Source organism: Mirounga angustirostris, unplaced genomic scaffold (genome assembly GCF_029215605.1).
Source record: "Mirounga angustirostris isolate CCGP_5_RB_7025 unplaced genomic scaffold, mMirAng1.0.hap1 SCAF_5, whole genome shotgun sequence".
In the NCBI taxonomy this organism is placed as follows: Eukaryota; Metazoa; Chordata; class Mammalia; order Carnivora; family Phocidae; genus Mirounga; species Mirounga angustirostris.
In genome coordinates this window covers 23799119-23826742 of record NW_026991713.1, presented here as the reverse complement: position 1 = coordinate 23826742, position 27624 = coordinate 23799119, and the positions used below count along the sequence as shown (strand labels likewise).

The following is a 27624-nucleotide window of genomic DNA, read 5'->3' as shown; positions in this document are numbered from 1 at the left end:
TTCTGTGAATGTCAAGTTGGGGAAGCAGTTGATGCTTTTAGGGTACTTAAAATCTCATAAGAGTAAGAGACATGCAAACGTAAGCATGATATCCCAGGCGTATCTCCAGGCATTGGTCCACAGAGTAAGACCAGCATCAGTCAGACAACTAGTATTTGAGTGCCTACAAATTGTGAGACCCTCATAGTTCCTGGCCAGTGAAAATAAGATGGGGGAACCATCAAATGTCCCTAGACAAACTTGATTCTTACACTGGTTACCCATGGCTGCAATTTCTCATCTTCTGACTGAATCTTTTCCTATTGTTTCTCTTGAACCACCTTACTGATGATACCTTCCTTCTAGCATACCTGGACTAAGAACTGCCTTCATTCTCCTTGCTTTAGTTGGATTTTCTGGACATAACCTTATGTCTGACTAACTTAGAATGCTTACTAACATTACTACTTTTTTTCTGAACCACTGTTCTGACATAGGCCCATCTTCTTGCTTTGCTTTGTCAAATAAGGTCCAAAAAGACAGGTTCTCTCCTTGACCTTGGGCATAGTCATTTTTTATTAGGCTTGTAGAATATGCTATATGGTGGGTAGAAAATATATTCTTAAAACTACTATCTGGCCTTTTAGGCTTATGTTCTAAACTAAGATATGGTCAGGTGACTATTATGTTAGACCTATAGTGTATTTGGGTATAGTTTCTCTAATTTCATATTGGAAGTATGGTGGAAACCTGCCAAAGCTATCAACCCAGCAATAGTGACAACTAAAGGAAATCAGAATATTTCTGATTTTTCATTAAAATATAAAACTAAAGGATCCAAGTAATAGTAATAAAAACAATGGCTAACATTTATTAAATGTGTACTATACCTAGTCCATGGAAGGTAGTAAATGCCTCATAAAGATTGGCTGTAGTTTTGTGGAGTTTTGTTGTTACTGTTATGTGGTCTGGCAGGCATTGTATATATGTAAATATAAGGATAAGTACTCTACGTTTACAAACTTATTTAGTCTTTACAACAATCCTATGAAGTCAAGGTACTTCATTATCCACATTTTACATATGAGGACTTTGAGCTGTATAGAGATTCAAGAACTTGTCCAAATCCCACAGTTAAACTACATGGGATGGTCGGGGACTAAACTCAGGCAGCGTGGCTCCATTTGTTTAACCCTGAGATAGTTGTTGGTTATTTTTATTGATGTAGTGCCTACATATGGTTGCTTCATAAATATTTGTAGAAAAAAATGAATGAATGAAAATGAAATGATGGGTTCTATAGCTGGTGTTTTTCAGTGTGTTCCCTACCACCATGCTTTGGAACACAAGAATTTAAATTTATTTTTAATTTTAACTAAGACATAATCATGATGACAATTTATATTTAAAAGACTACTCTATGCTCTACAAAGCTTATTGCACTTTTTGTTTTTTTATGTTTTATTTATTATTTTTCAGCTTTATTGAGATATAATTTCCATAAAACACTGTAAATTTAAGGTACATAACATGTTGACTTGAAACACTTATGTAGTGCAAAATGATGACCACCATGGTTTTAGTTAATACTTCCATCCTTTACATAATTGCCATTTCTTTTTTGTGGTGAGAACATTTAGGATTTACTCTCTTAATGACTTTTAAGTATATATACTACAGTATTACTAGCTATATAGCTCCATACTGTATATTAAATCCCTAAAATTTGTTAATCTCATAACTGCATATCTGTCCCCTTTGACCAGCATCTCCCCATTTCTTCCATTCCCCAGCCTCTAGTCACTGTCACTCTACTTTGTTTCTCCGAGTTCAGCTTTTTTCCAAGTATTTAATTAATGTGATTTCTTATGATTTTACTAGTTTGAATCACTGAGATTTGCTTATCTTCAGAAGAATAATGATCCATTTGGCCATTGTAGATAGTGCTTCAGGAAAACGCATCAATAACCAAGAGAGGAGATGGGGCTGCTTCATTCTTACTGTCTTTCTGATTCTCTTTCCTTTGCTTGCTTTTTCCCCAGGCTGGAGATGACTCCTCCTGAAAAGTTAATTCCTCAGTTGTCCTTGCACTGTCAGATGCCTTTCTTTTCTGAACGCTTTCCTTAATCCACTGTGGTTCTTTAAGTGGCTGTCTCGATAGCACCAAATGTTGTCTGGCAAGCGAATGACCTTACCTGACTATCCACATATATCCTCAGAGGATACTGTGAACTTTGTTTTGGCCTTAATTTTAGGAAACTGAATCCCAAGGCACATATAACAAACACAAAGACCTGTCCTATTTCCTGTTCCTGCACTTTGCTAGAGACTAATAGAAATTATTGCTCTTTTTTTTTATTTGTGTTTATTTACTATTTTTGGAAGAGTGACTTACTTTTAAGTGACAGAAAAAAGAATGCCAATAAACCAATACCTGGATGAATCATGGATTGAAAGTAACCCTGCTGGGGATGTTACAGAGATGCCCTGTGTCTTTCAAACCAGGAGGTCCTGGAAGCAACTATTTATCATATTTCTTTGCCCTCAGTTTCAGTTGCACTGCAACAAAACAAAGGTCAGTGATGAACACTGGGTTCTAGTCTAGGACAGCAAGAACCAGGTGCACTCCTGAGTGTGTTTTCACAAAGATCCTCGGTCTTAGAGTCCATGTTAGCCTGGCTCCTGTGCTGGAGCAAGCTTTCAGGCAGAGCACCCAGCGGAGGAGGGCAGGATGGGGGCCAGGGGTGGCGTTAGGCGTACCAATCCCGGGCCTATCACTGCATAAAATGAAAGAAAGAGAAAGTCTCCAGGCATGTGGCTTCTCAAAGAATCTGAGGCGAGGAGAGAAACACTCGGCTCTGGCCAGGGTGAGTTAGAAGAAATGACCTCTGATCTAGGTCTTCAAAAAGTAGGAGTTAGCTGAGCAGAGAAGTAGGGGAGAGCATTCCAGGGAGGGTTGCTTGTGTAGAGATTTAAAAAGAGAAGATGGAGCTGAGTGATTGATGTAACCATGTATGGGGTGAGGTGGGAGGAAGAAGCAAGGACCACATTGCAGAGGCCTTATTGCCCCCAAATGAAGGTTTCTCATTTATCCAGAAGGCTGTAGGAGGGAAGTAGGAAAGTGACAGTATTGGATTTTCATTTTTGAATCATCATTCTGATGTGAAGGATGGGTTATTTATCCCAGGTAGCTGGGAACTAGAGGCAGGAAGGCCAGCTTCAAAGAGTGGTAGCAGAATGAAGAGGAGGGGATTGGATTTATGAGATATTTTAGGAGGTAAAAATCAATAGAACTTGGTGAGTTACCTTGAGTGCAAGGGGGTAAGGATTTCCCCCAGGATGGGAAGCTGGGTGAATGGTGGCATTGGTTTCTAGGAAAAAGGCTGCAGGAGGGGAGGTACGTTTAGAGGAAAGAATCCACGTGTGTCTGTCCTTAGAAGCTGACAAGATGTATATTACTGGTTATTTTTTTCAGCCCCAGCTTTCCTCATGTACATATATAAGGTATTTCAATTCTCAGCCTAAGCTGAGGCAGTCCAGCAGTCCCTGTTAAGATTGTCACTACTGATTTTTTTGTGAATCATTCCAAGACCATAGGAGCTTGAAAGCAGAGACATTTCCCATCATAAAATGACTTGAGATTCATTTTCCTTCAGGCTTGAGCCTTAGAAACTGGGGAATCAAAACAGTGTTTCTGTGAACTGGCCTCTTGGAGAGTAAGCTGGTGGTACAGCCACCAAGCTACACTCAGCGGCAGTCAAACCACTGGATCTCAAGGGAGGGTTCCCTCCTACTTTGCCCCATTCAGGGTCTTTGTCCTTTCAACCTCATCACACTGAAACCCCTCACAACTTGGGAGAGGCTCACACATTTCTGCTTCTCTCTCCTTTGCCTTCACAGATTTCCTGCAATAAAGGATCCACACATCTTGTGCTCTTGGCCGCCCTTGGCCCCTTATAGATCCAAGGTTTTATCATTTCCAAAATTCACCCTTCAGTTTGCAAAGTCTTTCACCAGGTTAATGAGGTGTCAGAGACAATAACCAAAATTGTATGGTTCTTGTACAGTCCTTTCCAGCCTAGTATTTCTGAAGGGGGCCCAGAGGGTGTTTCACATGTGCTCATAGGGGTCCTCTTGGTCTTCTGTTGGACAGCCAGCCACCACTGCTGCTCTTGTGGGTGTCTTGTGTTTTTGCTGGGAATACTGATGTCTGTACAGAGGGTACTCTTAATCCCTGATTCAATACTGTGAGGCTAAGTGGAGGTCAACTTTGCTAGGCTATGGTGCCCAGTTGTTTGGTGAAAAACTATTCTAAATGTTGCTGTGGAAGTATTGTGTAGATGTGATTAACATTTGACTTTCAGTAGGGCAGATTACCCTCCATTATGTGGGAGAGCTTCCTCCAATCAGTTGAAGGCCTGAAGAGCAAAAACAGGTTTCTCAGAGATGAAGACATTCTGCCTCAAGACTGTAACATTGAAATCCTGAGTTTCCTGAATTTCTACCTGCTGTCCTACCCTATGGATTTCAAACTTGCAAGTCGGCCATAATCATATGAGCCAATTCCTAAAAATATCTATCCATTTTTCTATCTCTTCCATTGGTTCTGTTTCTCTGGAGAACACTGACTGATACAGATGTCTATACTGAGGGTACTCTGAGCATTCTGTCTTTGAGGTTCCAAAGAATTATGGGCTGTATCTGCAGGGAGAAGATCTCTTCCTCATCTGTGTGCAGATTGTCCCTGGGGCCCAAAGTGACTCTACCTGTGCCTTCCTGTCTCTCAGTCTTCCTGAAACCTTCATGAACACTCCTTCCCTAGTATCTACCTGTGGCTCATCACTCCATACCACTCAGTTACATGTCCTAGAAAATAGAGGGTGAATATTCAGGCCTGTATGGAGGGCTGAGGCCACATCTGCCATGTTTGCCCATGTGTCCCCAGTCCCTAGCAGAGTATTTAAAGTTTGAGTTAGTTTTTATTGGGGGGCCTGGGTGGCTCAGTCAGTTAAGCGTCTGACTGTTGATTTTGGCTCAGGTCATGATCTCAGGGTCCTGGGATCCAGCCCCAGGTTGAGCTTCCTTCTCAGCGGGGAGTCTGCTTCCTCCTTCTCCCTTTGCCCCTCTCCCTGCTCATGTGCTCTCTTTGGTGCTCTCTCAAAAATAAATAAATAAAATAAATAAATAAATAAATAAATAAATATATATATATATATATATATTTTTTTTTTTTTTTTTTAAAAAGAGAGTATTTAGGGAGTTGTAATGAAATAGTATATACAATGTAATAGCTACTAAATAAATAATTGCGGATTGACACATTGAGACAAACCCTTCCTGCTTTCCCCTTTACCGGTCATTCTCCCCAGATCCAACAACTCAAATGCAGATCAACTTGTTCTAGTCCTGCCTACAACCAGCATGCTCAGATCAAGTCCAAGTGCCAGTTTAGGCTTTAATTGCGGGAGTGGAACTATGCAGTCCTTTTCTTCTCTGGCTAGAATTCATCCTCCACCTGCTGCCTTCTCACACGTTTTGGTCATACAGAATCCTGCTCATCTGTCTCATTTTGCATTTTAATTATTTTTCCCACTGATCTGTCTCCCCCCAAAATATGGAGCCCTGACTTCTACATCTTTGCCTTCCCACTACCTCAAATAGCATCTGGGGTTTCTTAGACGTTAAGATAATTTTTCATCAAGAAAGAATGGGTGAAAAGATGGAGGGAAAGAAGGCAGAAAAGATGGGAAAAGGAAAGAATGAAAGAGGGAAAGAAAGATGGAGTTAATTAGAGACACAAATCCCAAGTTTTAAGAAAACCTCCTCTCTCTCTTACATTTGATTTTGTCAGATTCTTCAGGTAACAGAGTTTCTTTCAGCTGGCAAATGAAGTACTTCAAGAGTCCTGCTGGTTTGAAGACTTTGATGCAATACATAGACTAGTACTCTTGTGACTTGAAGGAACAGAAGCTAACTTCAGACCTGAGAATTCAACCCATTGAATCACAGAACCCTAAAATTATTTCCTACATTCACAGTCTGGATCAGACACCTAATGCTGTAATGGAAAGTAATCATATTGCATGATATATTTTGACTAATGAATGTGTGGGAAGGTGCCCCTGTGACTGCAATGCACATGGCTTTTAATATGGCTAAGTGGGACCAATGCCTGGTGTGTGGAAATCTCATGTTAGAATTGTATTTGCCGCCAGATCCTAGAGAGACTCAGACGGAAGACTCTACCACAATTAGAATGTCAAATCACACTTCTCCTCTTCACATTGCATTTCTAAAAATAAGATAATGAAAATATGTATTTGTGTGGGAGAGGGCTTATTATAGAAAGCTGCAAATAAGACACAAGAAAATGTCTGTGCTCAGAAACCTAATTCAGGCAGCGGCTTTCACTGCAGGGAGCTTCTGTGCCATGAAGAAAGCTGCATAATGTGCTCTGTGCACAAAAAGGTAGCAGCCAAGAAAGCTGACTGTGTTTCTAAGCCTCTAGAATAAGAAGGCATGCAGACAACATTGTTTTACCCGTTAAGGCCCGTTTTTCCTTCTCCCTGTCATCTGGTTTCAGACATTCTTTGAGGGGTTGGAAAGAGACTTAATATGGTCTACTAAACCTTGCTGCAGCTTTTAAACCTTTAAAATAGTTTGTTATTGAAAACTTTGGTGGAATGTTATAGAAGGCATCTAAGGAGTCCAAAAGATTTCTCCCATACTTTCTTTTTTCCAGATTTCTATTGTGCAGATTAAACGAAATATAGGAAAAGATTTAGGATCATTACTAGTGACAAGGGAAAGAATTGGCTGATCTTTGACGCTCCTTCCCTTAAGAGATCATTCCTCAGCAATGAGGATTCCTTGAGGTAATCTCTCTTTTGAAATGAGAGAAAGTATTAAGTGGAAGGAGAGTTTGAGGGCACCTATTCTCTTAAGATTTAGTTTTTATTTGGGGAGTTGTAATGCAATAGAATCATTTTCAGACCCAAGAATAGACATTTGGATTCTCCTTTTCTTCCTTTTCTAAGGTTAATGGATACATTAGGAATATGAAATTTCTCTGACTTAAATGAAAATGGAAGTGAGGAAACTAGTCATTTGGAGCAAGTTGGAGGTAATGTTATTATTTTAACAGTTAAGCACTTACTAAGAGAGAGTCATCATGCTAGGAACTGGCCATAAATTGTTGAACTCCTTGTTGTTCTGGAGATTACTGACAGGTTTTTGAAAATGTAGGCTTTTCATTGCTACCTGCATTTCAGTGTTGCTATTTCAGATATTTTCCTCCTACCTGAAAAAAAAAATCTTTTTAGTGATTTTATTTTTTAGTTCAGGTTTTCTAGAAATGTATTCTTTCCATCTTTGGACTTTGTCTTAAGACATCTTAATTTCCCTTTTATTTTTGAGTATTGAAATCTTCATTATTTTCTTCTAACACTTCAAAGAAGTCATTCCATTGTCTTCTGGTTTTCATCATCTCTCATGAGAAGTTAGCAAATTATCCTACTGTTGCTCTGGTAAAGGTAATGTGTCTCCTCTCTCCCTTTGTCTACTTCTAGGATTTTTTTTTTTTTTCATTTTCTTTGGTTTTCAGCACTTTGACATGATACAACTCACTATATTTTTCTTTAACTTTATTTAGGGTTCTGAGAATGCTTGAAACTGTGAGTGTGGTCTTTCATGAGTTTGGGAAATTTTCAGTTGTTATTGGAGTATTTTCCTGTTCTGTTGCTCCCTTCCTTCTGGGATATCAATTACCTATATGTTAGACTTGTTGATGTTGTACATGTGTTTATGCTCTTTTTTGCATGTTTTATTCATTTCCTCTCTGTTCATCATTTTGGGTATTTTTATGAACATGTTCAATAATTTTATCTTCTTCCATATTAAATCCATTCAATAAATTCTTAATTTCAGTAACTATATTTTTCAGTTCTAGAATTTTCATTTGACTCCTTCTTACATGTTTCAGTTCTTTGTTGGAATTCTCCATCTTTATTTAAAATTTTTTCTTCTTTGTATTCTTGAAGTTATAGCTCATAGTTATTCTAAAGTTTTTTTCCTGTTCTAATATCTGGATCTATATGGACATATTTCCATATCAGTTTTTCTTTGGGTTTTTAGACATGTTGTTTTGTATCTTGGCATGCCTAGTAATTTTTTAATTAAATGCTAGTCATTTTATATAAAAAAATTGTGGTGGCTCCAGATGTTATCTTCCCCCAGCCAGAGTTACCCTTTATTGTCCTAGGCCCAGTTGGAGCTTATTCTTAATCCAGGTAAAGACTATGTTTCAGTTTTGGTCTGAGTCTACTCCTGGTGCACTCCCAACCCCAAAGCCTAACCTTCATGAGAGTTTGAGGAGTTCACTGGGTCCCTCACCCACGTGGGGCCTCAACTCTAATCCTTTCTCCTTAACAATTGAGATTCCTAAAAACTCTGCTCTGCTTTTCAGTTTATCTGCTTAGCTTCTAAGCCTTCTAGCCTCACTTTAGAAATTGGCATATGTGTATTAAGGGAAAAACTGGCTTGTATCAGGCTTCGTTCCCTAGTCCTCCCTTGTTATCAGTAACTTGAAGTTTCAAATTTTGCCTCTCCAGCTTCACAAGACAGTGAAAAACTCTGCTTATTTGTATGTCCCAAATAGTGGCTTTCTGCCTGGGCAAAACCCAGATTTGCATTCTTTTGCTCTGAATCCAGAATCATCAAAACAGTTGTACAATGTCAGTGTGTTTTTTTTTCTAGTTCTCTTTTCTCCAGAATCTTGTCCCCTTTAGTTCTGATTATTTCAGCAACTTGCAGATGCCTTTAAACAGTCTTTTGTTTGTTTGTTTAATTCTAAGATTTTTTTTTTTTTATTTGAGAGAGAGAAAGAGATAGAGAGCATGAGAGGAGGGAGGTTCAGAGAGAGAAGCAGACTCCCTGCCGAGCAGGGAGCCTGATGGCGGGACTTGATCCTGGGACTCCAGGATCATGACCTGAGCCGAAGGCAGTCGCTTAACCAACTGAGCCACCCAGGCATCCTGTTTGTTTAATTCTAAATTTTAAGTTATCCTGAGAAATATTAACCTGCTATCATGCTGGATTTCTTTTTCGGGGAAGAAGTGTTTGTATCAACATCTAAGATGCATCAGATACTATTTGAGGCATGGGGAGTATAGAGGCAAATGAAGTTGATAAATTCTTCTCTATAGGAATAGGGCCCTGTGATGGGTTCAACTGTATACCCCTCAAAAAGATATGTTTAAATCCTAACTCCCAGTACCTCAGAATGTGACCTCATTTGGAAATAGGGTTATTGCAGGTATAATTAGTTATTATGAGCTTCTATTGGAGTAAGGTAGGCTCCTAACCCAGTGTGACTACTGTTCTTATAAGAAGACAGCCATGTAAAGACTCAGAGACACAGGAGAATGCCATGTGAAGATGGAGACACAAATTGCAGTGATGCACGTATAAGTCAAGGAGCGCCAAAGATTGACTGCCAACAACAGAAGCTAGGAAGAGTTAAGGAAAGATTCTTCCCTACAGATTTCAGAGGGAAGTGACCTGCTGACACCTGGATTTTTTTACTTCTAGCCTCCAGCAGCTCTAGGAAACAAATATAAGTCTCTTGTCCTCAAAAGTCAGAGAAACTACTCTGAATAAGATAGAAGAATTAGGAACTTCTGTGAGAGAAGGGAGGGGGGAGCAGGGAGGAAGAGAGACAGCAAGTTAGAAATAGTGGTTTCACACAATGCTTTGTGTTGTCAATAATGTTTGTGATGTTTTAAATCCTTGGTACATCCTAGAAATGGTAATTGATGCAATTAGATTTCTTGAAGCAACCAGAAAAGGGCTTGAGAGCAATGTCCAGGTAATTGTGGGACAAAACCAAATTAACATAAATGTGTGTCAGAGGGTAGAAGAACCTTGGAACTTCTAGGCCCCTGGCATTCACAGAAATCTTAGGGAGAATTTTGAAATTCTGCTGTCTCTGGAATTTTTCTTCAGTGAGAGTAGGAGGATTAATTTTAAGAAATTTTACCTTGAATCCAAGAGTTGTGACATATGAGTTATTCATGTGTTCATTTACTAAAAATTTGTAGCATTTAGTTCCTTATTAGCTATATTCTTGAGTCATGTTTTTGAAAGATTGCTTTTTTTCCTTAGTTATTTTTTTCAGGCACAGTGCCAACTAGATTACTCAGGACAGGCTGGTTATGCAGTAATAATAAATTTACCCTGAAATCTCAGAGGTTTTAATAAAGGTTTATTTATTTTTCATGTGATATCTAATGTGGATAGGAATGGGGTGTACTCTGCTCTATGTGGTCACTCAGGTACTCAAGATGATGGAGGCTCCATGACCTGGGTAATCAGCATTCACTATGGCAGGGGAGAAGAGAACATAGAAAATTATGTGCTGGCTCCTGAATTTTTTGGTGCTCTGGAAGTGACACAGTTACTTTTGCTTATAGCCCATTGGCCAGAAATAGTCATGTGATTCACTTCACTACAAGGCAAATCAGGAACACATAGAACATTTTCATAAGCAATTATTGTCTCTGCCACTCCACCGTTGTCTGTTACTATATCCATTAAACAGATGGGGACATTTGAAGCATAGAAAGTGAAGTAGTTTGCTCAAGGTCACACAGCAGGTGAGCTTCCAGAGTCAGGACTCAAACTCAGGCAATCTGGGTTTGTAACCACTACATGTAGAGGAAAGAGTGGTCAATTTGCTTTGGATTTTTGGTCTTCCTAGTGCCCTTTCCCTGGTCCTCTATGTAGTGGGGATTTCTTTATCCTTCTGCTTCCTAAAGTAAGATATCAAGAACTGTTGAGTGAAACATCTCTTTCAATCCTTTTTGGAAAATGAACAAAATGAACTACTTTCCACGAAATCTTTCTTAACTAGCTTGGTCTGTTCAGGTTGCAGCATCAGAACACCACTGACTGGGTGGCTTACACAACAAACATTTATTTCTCCCAGTCCTGGAGGCTGGAAAGTCTAAGATCAAGGTGCCAGCAGTTCCAATCTGGTGAGAGTTCACCTCCTGCTTCATAGATAGTGGCCTGACTGTGTCCTCAGATGGCAGGAGTGAGGGCGCTCTCTGGGGTCTCTCTTATAAGGACACTAGTCCTGTGCACACAGGCTTCACACTCATGACCTAATTATCTCCTAAAGGCCCCAATTCCTAATACTATCACACTGGGGATTAGGTTTCAACATGATGAATTTTGGAGGACACAATCTGTGTCACTATCTAAAACTGATCTTTCCTTGCTCTGAACCATCATTGCACTTGGATTACATTGCTACAAGGAGGAATTGGGGAGATTAACTTTTCCATAATCTCATAATCCTATAATAGCTATTAGCCTTGCTACCATACACACAGCACACACATACACCTCTTTATTATGTGCAATTGGCATGTTCTCAATCTTACGTATAGTGCTGGACAACATGGCTTCTAACTTCCCTTCTAAACAAACTGTGGTTCTTGAACCACTTCTGTGTAGAAGTTCTAGTGCTACTGTTCACATGCTTGGAGCTTCACCTTTTCCTTAAGCAGGTGATTTTGAGTACATACCTTATAGCAGCGAGTAAAATGCACATACATGGTCCCTCTCTGCATGCAGTAAAGGCAGGACCAATAAATACACAAAGAAGGGTATAATTACTTGTTGTAAGTTTCTCATGGTTGATTTCCTGAACTTAATTGTGAGTTTTTTTGAAGGCATTAGGCACATCTTATACTGGTTGGGTCCTTCCACCATGCTTGGTTGAACTCTCAGTAACTCTTGGTTGATTATTAATTATCTGGCCATCTGGACTTGAGAAGAAATTCTAGGGTTTAAGGACTTCTTGGCAGAAGGAGTTCTTTGAGGCTGACACTAATTTCTTACTTGGCTCCAAGTTTTTCCTATTTTTCCACTTAGGAAGACAGTCAAGTTTTGGAGATTGGTTTATGATGTGGTCAGAGGTTAATTTATTCTATTAAAGAACCTATGTTCACCCGTGAAATTTAAAGTATTAGACTGAAGTCAGAGGTGCTGTTTTCTGTAATTGACTAAAGCTAACCTGGTGAGCAATACAGTCTCTAATGCAGGTAATAGTGCTGAGCTAGCACAATGCGGGCTCCACCTCAGAGCACTAACTTGTCTAAAATGAGCTACTGGGCTCTTTTAACCAAGTTAAGCTCTCCCCTACTTTCTGACCTCTGAGCAGGGCAGGTTTCATGTTATATTCCAAGACTACATCACTTGTGTTATCACACTTGGGACTTGGTTAAAGGAACTTTTATTGGACTACAGCCTCTCATATTGCTTGGAATTCTCTTGTCTTGTTACTTAATAAGGTTAGGGGCTGCACTGATCTTAAAGTGACCACACGGCCCCAAACTTAGCAACCTGCTGAGAATAAGGCTGGAGCTTTGGCAGAAAAAGCTATGCCTCTTAACTGAGAGAATGGGCTTATAGTACAACCCTAGAAAGGCGGAAGCTAGCAGGAAGAAAATAAGGTCACAACCTCCACCATTCTCCTTTTTATGCCAGCCAATTATTGATATAGTTTAAGAGTCTCTTCCTTGAGCAAGGCGTTTTCCCCTTACATTATGCTGCTGAGACAAAGGAATGATTCCTATATGTTCACACAAATCACTGCATTTTTGGCCTCCTTTGCGTTTAAATTAGGGGTGTGTCCTGATAAAAGGAAGCAGTTGCCTCCCAGAATGTGGGAATCAGGGTTACCAGCATGTTTTTTCAGTGTGAATGGGGGACTAGATAGTCTGTGACCCAGTTAAAAGTTTTTATGCTCAATTCGTAGTTAAGACTATTCCCATTGTCAAGAACACAAATGGAAGTCTATGATTCTTTGTCAATATTGCTTTTTTCATGTAAGCAAGAGTCAGTGTGTAGATGTTTTGTTAAAATAAAAATCTGAAATACCTGGAGAGATAGTTTATTTTCTAACTTACTGTATGAGTTCCCTATGACTGTTGTAACAAATTACTGCAAATTAAGTGGCTTGAAACAACACAAATGTATTATAGTCTGGATATCAGAAGTCCAAAATGAGTCTCACTGGGCTAAAAGCAAGGTGCTGGTGGAATGTATTCCTTTCTGCAGGCGATAGGAGAATCTGTTTGCTTGCCTTTTCCAGCTTCTAGAGACCGTCTCCATTCCTTGGCTCATAACCCTTTCCTCTGTCTTCAAAGTCAGCAACATTGGGCTCAGTCTTTCTCGCACTGTCATCTCCCTGGTTCTCCTTGGTCTTCCTTTTTAAGGACTCTTAGATTACATTGCTCCACCTGGATAAACTAAGGCACTCTCCTTAATTATGGTCAACTGATTAGCAACTTTAACTCCACCTGCACCCTTAATTACCCTTTGCTAAGTAACCTAATACATTCATAGGTTCTAGAGATTAGGCTGGCGACATTTTTTTGGGGTGAGGGGTTTGGGGGGCATTATTCTACCTACTAGAGGACTTAGGAGGTATTTTTTTGTCTTTTAAAATTTGATTTTATGGGGTGCCTGAGTGGCTCTGTCAGTTAAGCGTCTGCTTTTGGTTCAGGTCATGATCCTGGAGTCCCAGGATTGAGTCCTGCGTCGGGCTCCCTGCTCACTGGGGAGTCTGCTTCTCCCTCTGCTTTCATGCTCTCTTTCTCTCTCACTCTCTCTTTCTCAAATTATAAATATATATATAATATAAATTATATATATAAATTTTAAATAATTAAAATTTGATTTTGATAATTCCAGGACCTACACCCTGATTGTGGGTTCTTATCTAGTCAGATAGTTAAGAAAGAATCTTTAAGTTTAGATCCTCCCAGAGTCTTCACTGGTCCTTTCACAATATTCTCGATTTTGCAACTTAAGCAAGTAGACACAGGCATTGATTATCAACCAACTGTTTCATGAGATTAGAAACTGCTGGTGAATTCCTTATTGGTTATGTTGTGACTGTGACATGATTGTCTTTGCTTTATTGCAGGTCTCTGCAGTGATTTTAAGAAAGGATCGGATCCAAATGTGTTTCTAATGTGACTTAACATTCCCTGCTTCTTCGAATTTCTTGTCTTCCAGATACGTAGACTGGAAGTTTGGGTGTCATCTTTGATAGTCCAAAGAGTGTATTTTGGTTTCTAGGCCCTGACACCCAGGATACACCCATGCCCTGATTGTTGCAAAGCTTCTAAATCACTTTCCCTGATTCCAGTCTTTCACCCCTCTTTCCATTCTGCTCTCTCCAACTGGAAAAAAATTTTCTAAAATATCAGTTTTACAAATCGTGAATCCTTGTTCCAGTATTTACTAACTGTATGACCTTGCAAACTTAGTTAACTTCTCTTGAGAAGCAGATGAAATGGAGCTAGTAGACAGTATCGACCTCTAGGGTTGTTGTAAAGATGTGATGAAATTTAATACATATAAGGTGCTTTGAACAGTGTCAGGCATATATTAAGCACTCAGCAAACATTTACAGATATCATTATGATTATCATTATTACTATTAATATGTCAGCCAGTGTGAATGTCTCTGCTCTTGCCCACATGGTGCCTCTGCCCCAGTCATCTCCTGTGGAGACACTGACCTCTCCCTGGCCTTCTACCCACCCTCCCAGACCCCTCAAGCCCGGGAACTCTTACCTGCTCTTTGGTGGGGACAGGTGGGAAACCTGCCTTTATTTCAATAAGCCTTCCTCTGCCCATTTTCCCTCTGGTCCTAAGCTTCTGAAACCTAAAAGGCCAGACTTTGAACTTCAAAAAAGCTTCTCTTCTTTTTTGTTTTGACAACATCTCCTGAGTTTGAAACTTTACTGTTTGGCTTGAATGGAGAAAGTGTCAGAGTGTAAATAAAATACTAGGGTTCTCCCCCTAACCCAAACGCGCGCACGCACACACACACACACCCACACACCTGTTAAATTATTGGAATATTACCTGTTGCAGGTAGTGTTTTGAATAACAACAACAACAAATACTTTTTAAGCTCTTTTTATGTATTGGGTACTGTCTTTGGCTCATCTCCCACCTGTGCCATCTCATTTCTAGCTCTTCTTTCCTGGACCCTCTGCCTGTGACCCCACTTTACTCTCTGCCCTGGGGTCTGCATTCCTACCACTGGGACTTTGCTTCTACTGTTTACTGTCTTGATGTCCTCCTCATTCTTGTTCATTTACCCATACCCTCTCCATCCTTTATGGCCCATCTGTAACAGTGTCCATTTTAAATCCCATATTTCCTCCTTTAGCCAGGCCCTGTGAGAGATAAAAATGAAGCCAGAAGAAAGGATCCTGCCAATGAAAAGCTAACTGAGGAGACAAGACACATAGAGAAAACCCCCCCAATACTGTTAAATTCTGGGGTAAAAATCATAATTGAAACATAAATATCCAGAAGTCATAGTCATATGACCAATTATAATACTAAATCAATACACATATAGAATTGACCAAATCCTTTCATCCTTGAAGCAGATTTCTGTTAGGAATTTATGACCCTGTTCCAGCTACTATGTATAAATTAGTTCAGGAACTTCCCACTTTCAGTAAAGCTGATATATACAAAACATGATTATTTCCACAAAAAGACTTACCATAACATTTCTTCTAAGGTGCAAATCTTACTGGCTAAATAGATTTAAAACATGATTTGATTTATGTAATGGTTTTGTTTATACAGAATTTCAGGACAGATAGCCATTGAATAAAAATGAGGCAAATCTGTAATTACTCGGGGCGCCTGGGTGGCTCAGTCGTTTGGCGTCTGCCTTCAGCTCAGGTCATGATTTCAGGGTCCTGGGATCGAGCCCCGCATCGGGCTCCCTGCTCGGCGGGGAACCTGCTTCTCCCTCTGCTTCTCCCTCTCTATCTGCTTGTGTTCCCTCTCTCGCTGTGTCTCTCTGTCAAATAAATAAATAAAATCTTTAAAAAAAAAATCTGTAATTACTCTACGAAATAGCCTGGGGTTTCATGAGTTAATGCAACTCCCCAGTAAGCTTAATTTATTCCCCAGAAGTCATGTGAATTTAAGTTTTGGTAAAAAACTTAACAAAGTATGTCCAAGAGATAATTAAGTACTCATATTCATCAATTTAGGTTGCTTTTGGTGGAGGCGGGCTGTCTCACCTCCATTTTTACTTATTTATGGCTTTATGAATAATGAGTCACTACAAAAAGAGTGTTTGAACCAACAGAAAGGAGATCTTGAAATTTAGATTGATTCTGTTTCTAGAACAAGTGTTCTTTAATGGGATTCTCAAATCATGAGTGAGTTGTACAGAATTCTCAAACACAGGAAAGTGTAAACCAGTGTGTGTGTGTGTGTGTGTGTGTGTGTGTGTGTGTGTGAGCTTCAGCAAGTTCCATCAACCTCCTGGATTTGTATCAAAATCTTGCATATCAAATATACCTGGGACAAAGCCAACTAGGTACCCAAACTCTCAGTGCCCCCTTTACTTCCCCTCCTTCACCCTTCTCAACATTTGCTTATTTGGGTTCTGAGAACTTGACTTGATCCCAAGTTTCATTAAACACATTTTCATTAATATTGTCAAATGAGTAAACTAAAGCAATTTAGTAACAAGTTTGATGCCTTGATTGAAGGGAAAACGGTCCGTGGGCTGGAGGAGTTCAGCACCTCACAAGCAGTGGGGCACTCTTCCTGAGGGATTTGGGGTAAGAGTGAGTTCTGTCAAAATTAGAAGAAGCAACATGGAAGCTGGGCATGATTGGCTAGGAGGTTGGGGATTTTGTTTCAGGGTCCTACGTTTTAGGGTAAGGTGAGCTGGCTAAAGCTGAGTAGGAGGTTTGTGATTGGTGTTAGATTTCCTTGATAGTGAGGTGTTTCTTGTGTAGGCTGACCCATTTTGTGGGTCCCGATATACAAATAAACTTTTTCAGTGTAGATTTTGGACTTTGTGAGCACCCGAGTGTCTTGAGAGGGATCACCACATGGTCATCCTTGCAGTTTTCTATTTGTTGTGAATTGTACAAACTTCTCCTTTTGGAGTGGTCAGTTTTTGTCAGGGATATTTTATATGGCACGGCCCTTCTGGTGTCAACTTATTCAGTGAGCGTGAGATTAATTATATAATTTTCATTAGTTATTATTACTTACCATAACTTTTTTCTACATTAAAGGTTGAATTACTTAACAGAATACCACTTTTATACATTTCTGTGAACATTGTTTTAATCATAAGATGGAAAATAGCTTCATAAAAGACCTCAGAAGGATCAGGGAGACAACCATATTGTAGAATAATTAATGAAGAGAAAACACGTGTTAGGTTATGTTATGATAATGAATGTTAACTATTGAGGTAATTAAGCCCATTGTAATGGGATTTGATGTTGTTTTAACATAAGTGCCTATCAATTTGGATGATGGAAACACAAAACTTTTTCTCACTGAAATTGATTGTAATGATATTTTTTCAGAAATAGCCCTACAGATTTCTTTTCAGGAACAAATTATTCTCCAATAGATGGTGTAAGACTGTTTTGTTCTTGTTCTATCTAGAAAGACTCTTTCCACTGTTTACCGACCTATGACTGTATTTACCTCTACTAGTTTTAGGGATAATGCAGTGTATGTGAAGACCATTCTTCCTTGTCACAGGCAGGTGACTTTTTTTCTATTAAACACACACACACACACACACACACACTGTAAATGTGGGTACCAAAGGAAAAAATGAGGATCAGTGATTGCCTTATAGAACTTTGGGTAATGATGTTTTCCCTTACCATAGAATGTCTCAATTTTCACCAGCTTTGACTAGAAGGGCTGAAAATACACATGTAATTTTATTGGACACGTGTGAGTGTGCTGTATGTGTTGGGGATGGTTAACTTGGAAGGCTATTGAGAAGAAACAGAAGGATTGCTGTTGGCTTGGCAGTGCTGCGGGAAGACTTTGATAGATGCTGTTTACTGTTGTTGAAGATCTGACTAAGCCTTCTGGAGAAAGGTCATTAGTGACACACAACAAATCACTTTTATGTTGTAGCTGATGTGAAAGTCAAATGGAAATTCTTTTTAAAAGTCAATCAGAGCAAGGCTCACCGTAAGTCTGGTTAAATTAACTTTTCCCAAACTTATCAGTTTACGGGCTAAAAAGCCATGACCAAGAGAACAGAAAGAATGAAAGAGAAAGGATCTGGCTGTGGTAAACACTGTGGGAATGAGGGCCTGAAAGAGAAATGTTTTTCAGAGCCAGAACCGCACAGCCCCTTCAGCTTCCCCTCAAACAATGTGAACACTTAGCACAGAACGCCGCCGGGGCTGCTGGAAGAAGCCTGCGAAGCAATGAGTGCTAGCTCAAGCATAAAGACCGAAGGGAATTGAAGTCCGTGATTAGGAAATTGAAGACTGGCTGAAAACTTGAGATTTCCTGTACTTAGCTGGGGGGACACATGAGAGATTTGATTAGAATGCACACCGAGAGGCCAGCTCTTTTGTCTTTCCTGCTCTACATTGGACTGAAGTGGTGGGGTGCATTCCAGTGCCCTTATTGGATTTGTCTCTGAAGATTTAAAGCATTCACAAGTAAAATTCCATTGATCTGAAAGGTCAGGAGGGGCAGGAGAAGGCATTATAGGTTTAATTTCCAGTTCTGGGTGACTTCCTAGTACTCTACCTCCATGACTCAGTACTTCATCCATACAAATGGATGAAATGTTAAAAAAAAATGAAGAAAAAAGATAAAGGAAATATTCTTTAGAAACAGTACAAATAAAAAAAGTAAATAGCTAAATACTTCTAAAAGAAGTTAGTAAAAATGAACATCATGAGTATTGTTTTTGTCTACACCCTGTCAAACTTATTACTATAAATGAGAAGCAAAAAGAAGGCAAGAAATCGTGTACAGTAGTAAATTATGGTTGTTACCATAAGAAGTTTTCAATAAACGGGAAGGCTAAGTTGGGGCTCTACCCTAGTGTTGGATCCACACAGTGAAATCTGCATATCTAAAAGGAAAAAGAGGGAGAGAGAAAGACCAGACTAATTTGGGTAGATGGGGTTGCCAAGCAATAGTCCTCTGGGTCACTTGAGTGCTCCTAGCAGTCATGTATGTGGCCAGATGTGTTACATGTTGCTTCCATATCTCTGGGAGCCCTGATGACAATGAGACGCTTTTCTCCTCACCATTGTGAACTCCTTCCAAGTTAGCTCTTTGATTAATTCTGCCAATTTTGTGTACTGCCAGAGTCATTTTGATTCAGTGACATTTTAAATCCATCTCCTGTGTTTTCCTTCTCTTTTGGTCTGAAGTCCGTGTAGCCGGATCTCTTTGATGTACAGTTGCCCCTTGCTTCTGAACTCCAGAATCCCACAGAGAGCCCTAATGCAGTGCATCTGACTTTCCTAATGCAGAGGAAGGCAGAGCTGAGGCACATCTGTAATGGAAAACCTTTTACATAGTAAATATGAATGGCCCTGTTCTCTCCTAGGTCACATTTCATATTTAGCATCAATTTCATATGCCGGCCTTCCTTTCTCTTCTCTCTGTTTGGTACTTTCACAACAGGATTCTTTCCAATCATTTCCAGATAAATCAGTTCCCACGCTGGTGATGGCAAATATTGTTTACGTGCTAGCAGTGTATTTATAACAGGGATATGCGTTGTCAGAATGCTAGAAAAATGAGAAGGTGAGAAAGGTAGGTGTGTGTTATTCATAATTATGTCCCTAATGCTTAATGGTCCTGCGTAGGTCTGCCCAGCGCCTTGCCTGGTGCATATTAGATACTAAATATGTATTTCCCCAATGGAGTGATTTCATCTATGGGTGAAAGCACCAATGACCAAAGTTAATAAAAAAAGCCAAATTCCCAGAATTAGTTTTTTTAATTGAATTTTAGGTGGAAAAGATATTTGTAATATGTTTGTAATAAGCATCTAAGCCAGGGAAAGCTATACTCCTCCATTTGGGGATCCTCTCTATTCACTCCATGTTTCTTGCAGGTTGTTCTAGTCAGTGAGAATAATTTTCTGTCTTGGTTTGGTCAGTGACACTATCAGTACTGTCTAGTGTTAGATTTTCTTTCTCAGGCTTTCCTTTTCACTTTTAAGAGTATTTCCATCATGCCAGTTTTGTACACCGGAGACCTTGGAGTCATCCTATAGTTTTTTTCCCCTTCCTCCCATATCCAGTGAGTCAACACATCCCGTTGTCTCCACCTTCAGAATGTTGAGAATATGACCTCTCACCATCCAGGGTTCAAGCCACAACTGCCTTTTGTCTGGATGGTCACAGGGGCCTCCTGATAGGTCTCCAGTGGACTTTATTTTTTTTATTTTTTATTTTTATTATTATTATTTTTTAAAGATTTTATTTATTTATTTGACAGAGAGAGACACAGCGAGAGAGGGAACACAAGCAGGGGGAGTGGGAGAGGGAGAAGCAGGCCTCCCACGGAGCAGGGCGCCCAGTGCGGGGCTCAATCCCAGGACCCTGGGATCATGACCTGAGCCGAAGGCAGACACTTAACGACTGAGCCACCCAGGCGCCCCCGACTTTTTTTTTTTTTTTAAAGCACAATAGCCAGAGTAATTCCTTAAGACCCCTTTAAGTCAGATCATTAAGCTCCTCCATATGAAAATATTTATGGCTTCTCATTTCAGAGTAAAAGCCAGAATTCTTATAGTGGCCTCAGATCTAGTGCAAGTCTTCTTTTGGACTTTATCTTGGATCAGCTCTCCCGCCCATGCTTCTGCCTGCCAGCCACACTTGTCCTTGCAGGGCTATGAACATGCTCTCCTACCCTGCACTCACCATTCCTTCCATGGGGATGCTCATCCCATACATATCACCATGGCTGGTTCCCAGACTTCCTTCAGGTATTTACTCAAATGTTGCCTTCTCTGAAAGTCCTTCTCTGATCACTCTATTTACAGTGGCTATAAATTCTGACATTCCTATTCCTCCTTTATTTTTCCTTGTATCACTTATCACCATGTGACCTGTATTTTCCTTATTTATTGTTAATTGTGGGTCTCTCTCCCTAGAAAGTGAAATCCTTAAGACCTGAGGGCTTTTTGTCGCTCTGTTCCCTGCTGTATTTCTGGAACTCCGCAGGTATCTGACTCATTAAATATTTATTAACTGGGGCGCCCGGGTGGCTCAGTTGGTTAAGTATCTGCCTTCGGCTCAGGTCGTGATCCCAGGGTCATGGGATCGAGTCCCACATCAGCTCCCTGCTCAGTGGGGAGTCTGCTTAAGAGTCTCTTACCCCCCTCTCTCTCTGCTCCTCCCCTCACTCTCACACGTGTGTGTGCTCTCTCTCTCTCAAATAAATCTTTAAAAATATATTTATTAAATGAATGAATGAACACTTTCCCACTGTTTTGACCAAACTGCAATGTTTATCTCTATCAACCTACCTTTTTTTTTTTTTTTTTCTTGAGAGAGGCGAGCAAGCAGGGGGAGGGGCAGGGGCAGTAGGAGAGGGAGAGAATCTCAAGCAGACTCCGACACGGGGCTCAGTCTCACAACCCTGAATCATGACCTCAGCCGAAACCAAGAGTCAGACACTTAACCGACTGAGCCACCCACGTGTCCCTCTATTAACTTACTTTTTAACAAGCCAAGTAGACTGATATATACATGACATGACATATATATACCTCACATATATGTAGCTTTTATATTTACATGCATATGGTATAGCCTAATAATATAATTTGATAGGTACTTAAAAGTAGGTGACAGAAACTCGACCAGATCTGTATTTCTCAAATGAATGTAGCTCTGTGTGTAATTACTTTAAATTGCATTGGAATCAAACTTATTGATCTAGAATTGCATGCTTCTTTATCAAATTGCCTGAAAAACATTATTGGCATTCTGTTACCTCCCTGACCCTACCTACTCAGGTTCTTTGTACTTAGAAGTCTAAGGGGGATATTCACATTGCCTGGCTATCAGGGAGAAAAAAGATGCAAGACATTAGCAAAGTGGTAAAAAAAAAATGGTTATGGTAATACACAGGTGGAGTAAATCAGGTGTAATTGATCATTATATGTAAGGGACATTCAATTTTTGAAAATTGAGGGGCAAACCCTGGAAGATGTTGGTTAAAGGCATCATATGTCAAAGGTGAAATTATTATGAAAAGGACCATGTAAAGTCTTTTTTGAACATTCGTTGGCATTACTGACTGACTGGAGAAAGCTGTAACTGTATTTCTCATAAACAGTAGTGACCACAGAAAAGTAGTGACCACAGAAAAGTGACTCTTAAAGAGATGACTGCTCTCAAAAGCCCATTAAAATACTGACTGCATTCCAAAGTCCATTAGTAAGCCTAATTAATGGCATCCTATTTCAGTATTAATGACACAACTCATTGACATGGTCTTTGGCTTTGTAGCAACAGAATATACAAAGAACAGTGAGATGTGAAAAATAAAAATAGACAGCGCTTACCCCTGTTACTCAGCTCAAGAAACTTTGAAATCACTTGAGTTTTATAGCTGAAACTGCCTTAGTAGAATTAATTACTCCTGTGAATTGATTCCCTTTTACCTTTAAATCATTACATAAATACATTTATATATTTATACTTAAGTGAATATTGGAATATACTCAAAGATGATAAATCTTGTAAAATAGTTTTATTTGGCGTAGAAGTATTATTAGGTGAACTACAGTTAGTGGAGTCACAGATATTTTTATCTTATTAAACTTGTAAAATCATTGTCTGGATACAGAGTATTTGGGGAAGTACATTTTAATTTCCTTTATAATATGCTAATTTGTAGTGGCTATATGATGGCAAGCTACCATTTCCCCCTTTATTTAAAATAATGCTAAATTTGCTGGTAGTCTGTCATGACTTTAAAAAGTCTATGTAAAGGGCGCCTGGGTGGCTCAGTTGGTTAAGTGTCTGCCTTCGGCTCAGGTCATGATCCCAGGGTCCTGGGATCGAGTCCCGCATCGGGCTCTCTGCTCCTTGGGAGCCTGCTTCTCCCTCTGCCTCTCTCTCTCTCTCTCTCTGTCTCTCATGAATAAATAAATAAAATCTTTAAAAAAAAAAAAAAGAAAGAAAAGAAAAGAAAATGTAGGGCGCCTGGGTGGCTCAGCTGGTTAAGCGACTGCCTTCGGCTCAGGTCATGATCCTGGAGTCCCTGGATCGAGTCCCACATCGGGCTCCCTGCTCAGCAGGGAGCCTGCTTCTCCCTCTGACCCTCACCCCTCACATGTGCTCTCTCTCTCTCATTCTCTCTGTCTCAAATAAATAAATAAAATCTTTAAAAAAAAAAAGGTCTATGTAAAAACAGATATTAGAAGAATGCCTTTTTTTTTTTTAAAGTTTTCCATTCCATCACTAACTAATACTGGACAGGTTTACATCTGCCCATAATATTTTGCAGGTTAGGGTACAGTGGCTATTATACATCTGTCCCCTGCACCAAGGTGATTAACTTTATGTCACAAAATGTGTGACAGCAATGGACTCGTGCGCAGAAAAGACCTACACTTTATCGACAACCATTGGAAGCCCTGAGAGGTAGTGTCGCATTTAGAATTTGAAAAAGAGAGAGGAGGGGATGCTCTTGGATGGATTTCGAAGTATGTAGCCATTTGAAGCCCATTGAATTGGTTTTCTGCAGTCCGTGTTTATTTCCTCATAATGCTCTTCGTAAACATTGACCTGTAGAGCCAGGGCCTTTGCAGCAGTGAATTTTTCTCTTTGCAAAACGAAAATATGTTAAGAGGTTGCTGTTGAGATAAAGCAAACAGAAGCCAAACAGCTAGGGTTCTGACCCCATCTTTGCCACTTACTAGCTGCTTGACTTTGGGCAAGTAGATTAATTTCTCCTTGGCATAGTTACTTCATCTGTAAAATGAGGATATTAATTACATCTACCTTAAAGTCTTGATATAAAGATTTAAAGAGCAAATATATATAACATATTTAGAGCAGTGCCTGAAACACAGTCAGCTCTATTTAAATGAATGAATGTATGGGCTTTGGAATCAAATATATCGGGATTTGAATGTTTGTTCTTCTGATTGTTAACCCTACGATGAGTTATATAACCTTTCTCAGCTTTGGTTTTCTCATCTGAAAGATTGGGGGAATCATTTCTATCTCGTAGAATTGTTGTGCAACATCAAATGAAATGCTTTTTTTTCACCATCAGAGTGGAAAATCTATACACTTAATTCTCTGTACTTGGGAAAATATGGGAAAGTGGTTCATACTCTATCAGTGGGAATATAAATTGGTACAACTATTTGGAAGGACACTTTGGCAACATCTCCTATCCTTTTATTTATTATTTTTTTATTTTTTTTAAAAAAGATTTTATTTATTTATTTGACAGAGAGAGAGAAAACACAAGCAGGGGGAATAGCAGGCAGAGGGAGAGGGAGAAGCAGGCTCCCTGCCGAGCCAGGAGCCCAATGTGGGGCTCAATCCCAGGACCCCAGGATCATGACCTGAGTCGAAGGCAGTCACTTAACCAACTGAGCCACCCAGGCATCACATCTCCTATCCTTTTAAATGCACATACCTTTTTTCCAGAAATTTTACTTCTAGAAGTTTATCTTACAGATAAATAAAAATATATGTGCAAGGACACTTATTGTACTTGTTGTAATAATAAATAATAAATGATAATATATCTGTACAGTGGAATTGTGTATAGTCATGGAAAGGAATGGGATAGATACACACATATGGAAAGACATCCAAAAATTATTATTATATTAAATAGCTAGTTGAAGAATAGTGATAGGCACCATGCACACCCACATGCATATATATGTATGTATACACACATATAGTAAGTATATATAGACATAAGAATATGTAGCATCTTGCATTTAACCAGTTTAATATGCTTCACTAATTTGGTACACAGACGAATACCTCTTTTGTATTTTTCCCACTCATTGCTTGCGTCCACCTTCCCTAATGAATTGGTTTATGCAGTGCAAAAGGGACACGTCAGTCCAGCTCCCAACACTAGGGGGAGCCAGCAACAGCAGACTCTGCTCAGCCCTCTCCTGGCCTTGCTTCTCATTTCCGGTCTAAGTTGTACTGCCTGGTCCTGGCACCAGCTGTCAGGTGGCACTGGCCCATGCTGTTGGAATGCCTCACTGCTCCAGGATCCTGAGAAGCTGTGATGGCCCATGTCTGTGATGTGGAGGGATGGCTGCTTTTAGTTTGCATCCACAGACTGTCATTATTCTCCAAATAAAAGACCAGTCTTAGCCACTTGCCCTGCAGGAGCTCTTCAGTGGAAACCATTGGCCCTGGTGGTGAACTGCTTTCCCTTTTCCATCCTGGTGAGGCCTCAGTAACCTTTCCTTATGGAACCACCCAACCAGTTTCCCTAACTTCAGGCAGAAGTTGAACTCTACATTTCCTCTTTCCCAGATGACAATGGGGACCGGGCTCTTTTTCATATTGGTTCATCTCCTTTCCACCCTCTGCATACCAAGGGCAGGAGAGGCTTTTGCCTAATCACACAGGCCTGAATTGTCTCCTTGCACTCTCATCCCAGGGGACTGGGTATCTGCTGGCCTTACATTTGAATAACTATGAGCAACTTCTTTTTCTTAGTAGAATGAAGACATCTCCTTTGCGGTCACTTCCTGGATTTTCCTTTTCAAACAGGTGAGAACTTGGGGGATATGGGTACTTATCCCTGCCTTACTATGCATTCTGTGTATCTGAATATTTATATATCTTATGCACACGTATTTTGTTTTTTGTCGATGATGCATATATGTATAGAAACTTTCTGGAAGAACACTCAATAAATTATTAATTATTATTTTTTATTTAAAAGATTTTATTTATTTATTTGACAGAGAGACAGCAAGAGAGGGAACACAAGCAGGGGGAGTGGGAGAGGGAGAAGTAGGCTTCCTGCTGAGCAGGGAGCCAGATATGGGGCTTGATCCCAGGACCCTGGGATCATGACCTGAGCCGAAGGCAGACGCTTAACGACTGAGCCACCCAGGCACCCAACACTCAATAAATTATTAATGCTGTTTTATGAGGAGTAAGAATAGTTGTTAGGGGGCACCTGGGTAGCTCAGTCAGCTAAGCCTCCACCTCTTGATTTCAGCTCAGGTCATGATCTCAGGGTCGTGAGATCGAGCCCTGTGTTAGGCTCCACACTCAGCGGGGAGTCTGCTGGAGATTCTCTCTCTTCCTCTCCCTTTGCCCTTCCCCCCACTCATGCATGTGAGCATGTGTGTGCGCACACACGCACACGTGTACTCTCTCTCTCTAAATGAATGAATAAAATCTTAAAAAAAAAGAATGGTTGTTAGGAGGAAGACTTATTTTTTCCCTTATCCGTACTGTTTTGCTTTGATTTTTAAAAATTTACTTTGTAATAAAAGATTAAAAAATAAAGGCAAAGATAATTTCAAAAATGAGAAAATATATTTCCCAGCATATGACAAGTATTTAAAAATGATTATTTTCTTTCTCCAGCTGTATCTGGCATTTGTTGACCCTGTTATCTGGACAGGAGAGACTGAGCAGGTCTAACATGTTCAGTATTGAGGAAAGTATTTCTTCCTGGCAGAAATATGAGAGAAGGGTCAAAAAAAGATTTGAACTGTTTCAGTGTAGGCCAGTATATGAGTATTCTTTATCATAGTCTTCGCTTACAGGGGTGCCATGTACAGCTGTGTAGGATGTGCACTGAATAAAAGTGTCATGTGTAAGGGATATGTTCATATAACAGACATGGTAAATTGGTATTTTATCACTGCCTTTAACTGGAAGATAAAAAAAATCCTATTCAGTCAAAATTATTATATTATGACAGTTTTATAGCAGATGGAAGTAAAGCACATGTGTGTTATAGAGCAGGCCTCTTTTGACCCACTGCCAGAGTGGTCTCCAGCAATGATGATCTGCTTTTCTCTGACTTCCATTCACCTTCTTAGTTGTACTGTCATATGCCACTGAATCCCTCTCCTGTAGGAGAAGAAAACAGAGGATGGCATATACTTTATTCTTCTCTGAGCCCTTTCCTTCTCAAACAAGGTGCCTTCAGAATTAGTGGATGTGTTCATTGTCATTTTCTGTGAACCAAGATAGAAGTTCTCCTGTGGTCCTTGCTTATATCAGAGTGCTCTTAAATGAGCTGTGACTGAATTTAAACTAGATGAAATTTTTGTACCTTCAGATACAAGATCCTCTACCTTCAAATTATTGTTGACTTTGAATGACAGGGAAACTCAAAAGGATTGAGAACCTTTGCTTGAGTTTATCATTTCGCATATTTGTCAAAACATAAGGACACTGCTTAGAACTTTTCAAAGCATGTTATTTTAATACATTGGTGTGTACTAATGTTTGTATATATTATTTAACTTTAGGGTTGATTTATTTGTAATTTATAAGCATTGATAATTGTGCTTATGTCTTCAGTGTGCAATCTTTGGTACTCAGGGTCTAAAAGACAAAGTGCTGCATAAATACCTAAATTTTATGCATTAAAAGGAGCACAACTCCAAGAGTCTGCCTTGCACAGTTCTGTTAGTCTTATACAGGTACAACAATTAAATGCTCTGGTAACAAGGCTCCTGAGTAGGATTTTTAAAAAAAGATTTTATTTATTTATTTGACACAGAGAGAGCACAAGTGGGCAGAGTGA

The 27624-nt window shown here is 39.7% G+C and overlaps 1 long non-coding RNA gene across 1 annotated transcript in view; it reads left to right on the top strand.

Annotated features, from left to right (window-relative positions):
• The window catches only part of LOC123837906 (uncharacterized), a 49638-nt gene extending 23840 nt beyond the window's left edge, over nt 1-25798 (top strand). Inside the window, exon 3 of the long non-coding RNA XR_010411202.1 lies at nt 25566-25798. This is a non-coding gene — a long non-coding RNA (uncharacterized LOC123837906). The remainder of the gene's footprint in view (nt 1-25565) is intronic.
• The last annotated feature ends 1826 nt before the right edge of the window (nt 25799-27624 follow it).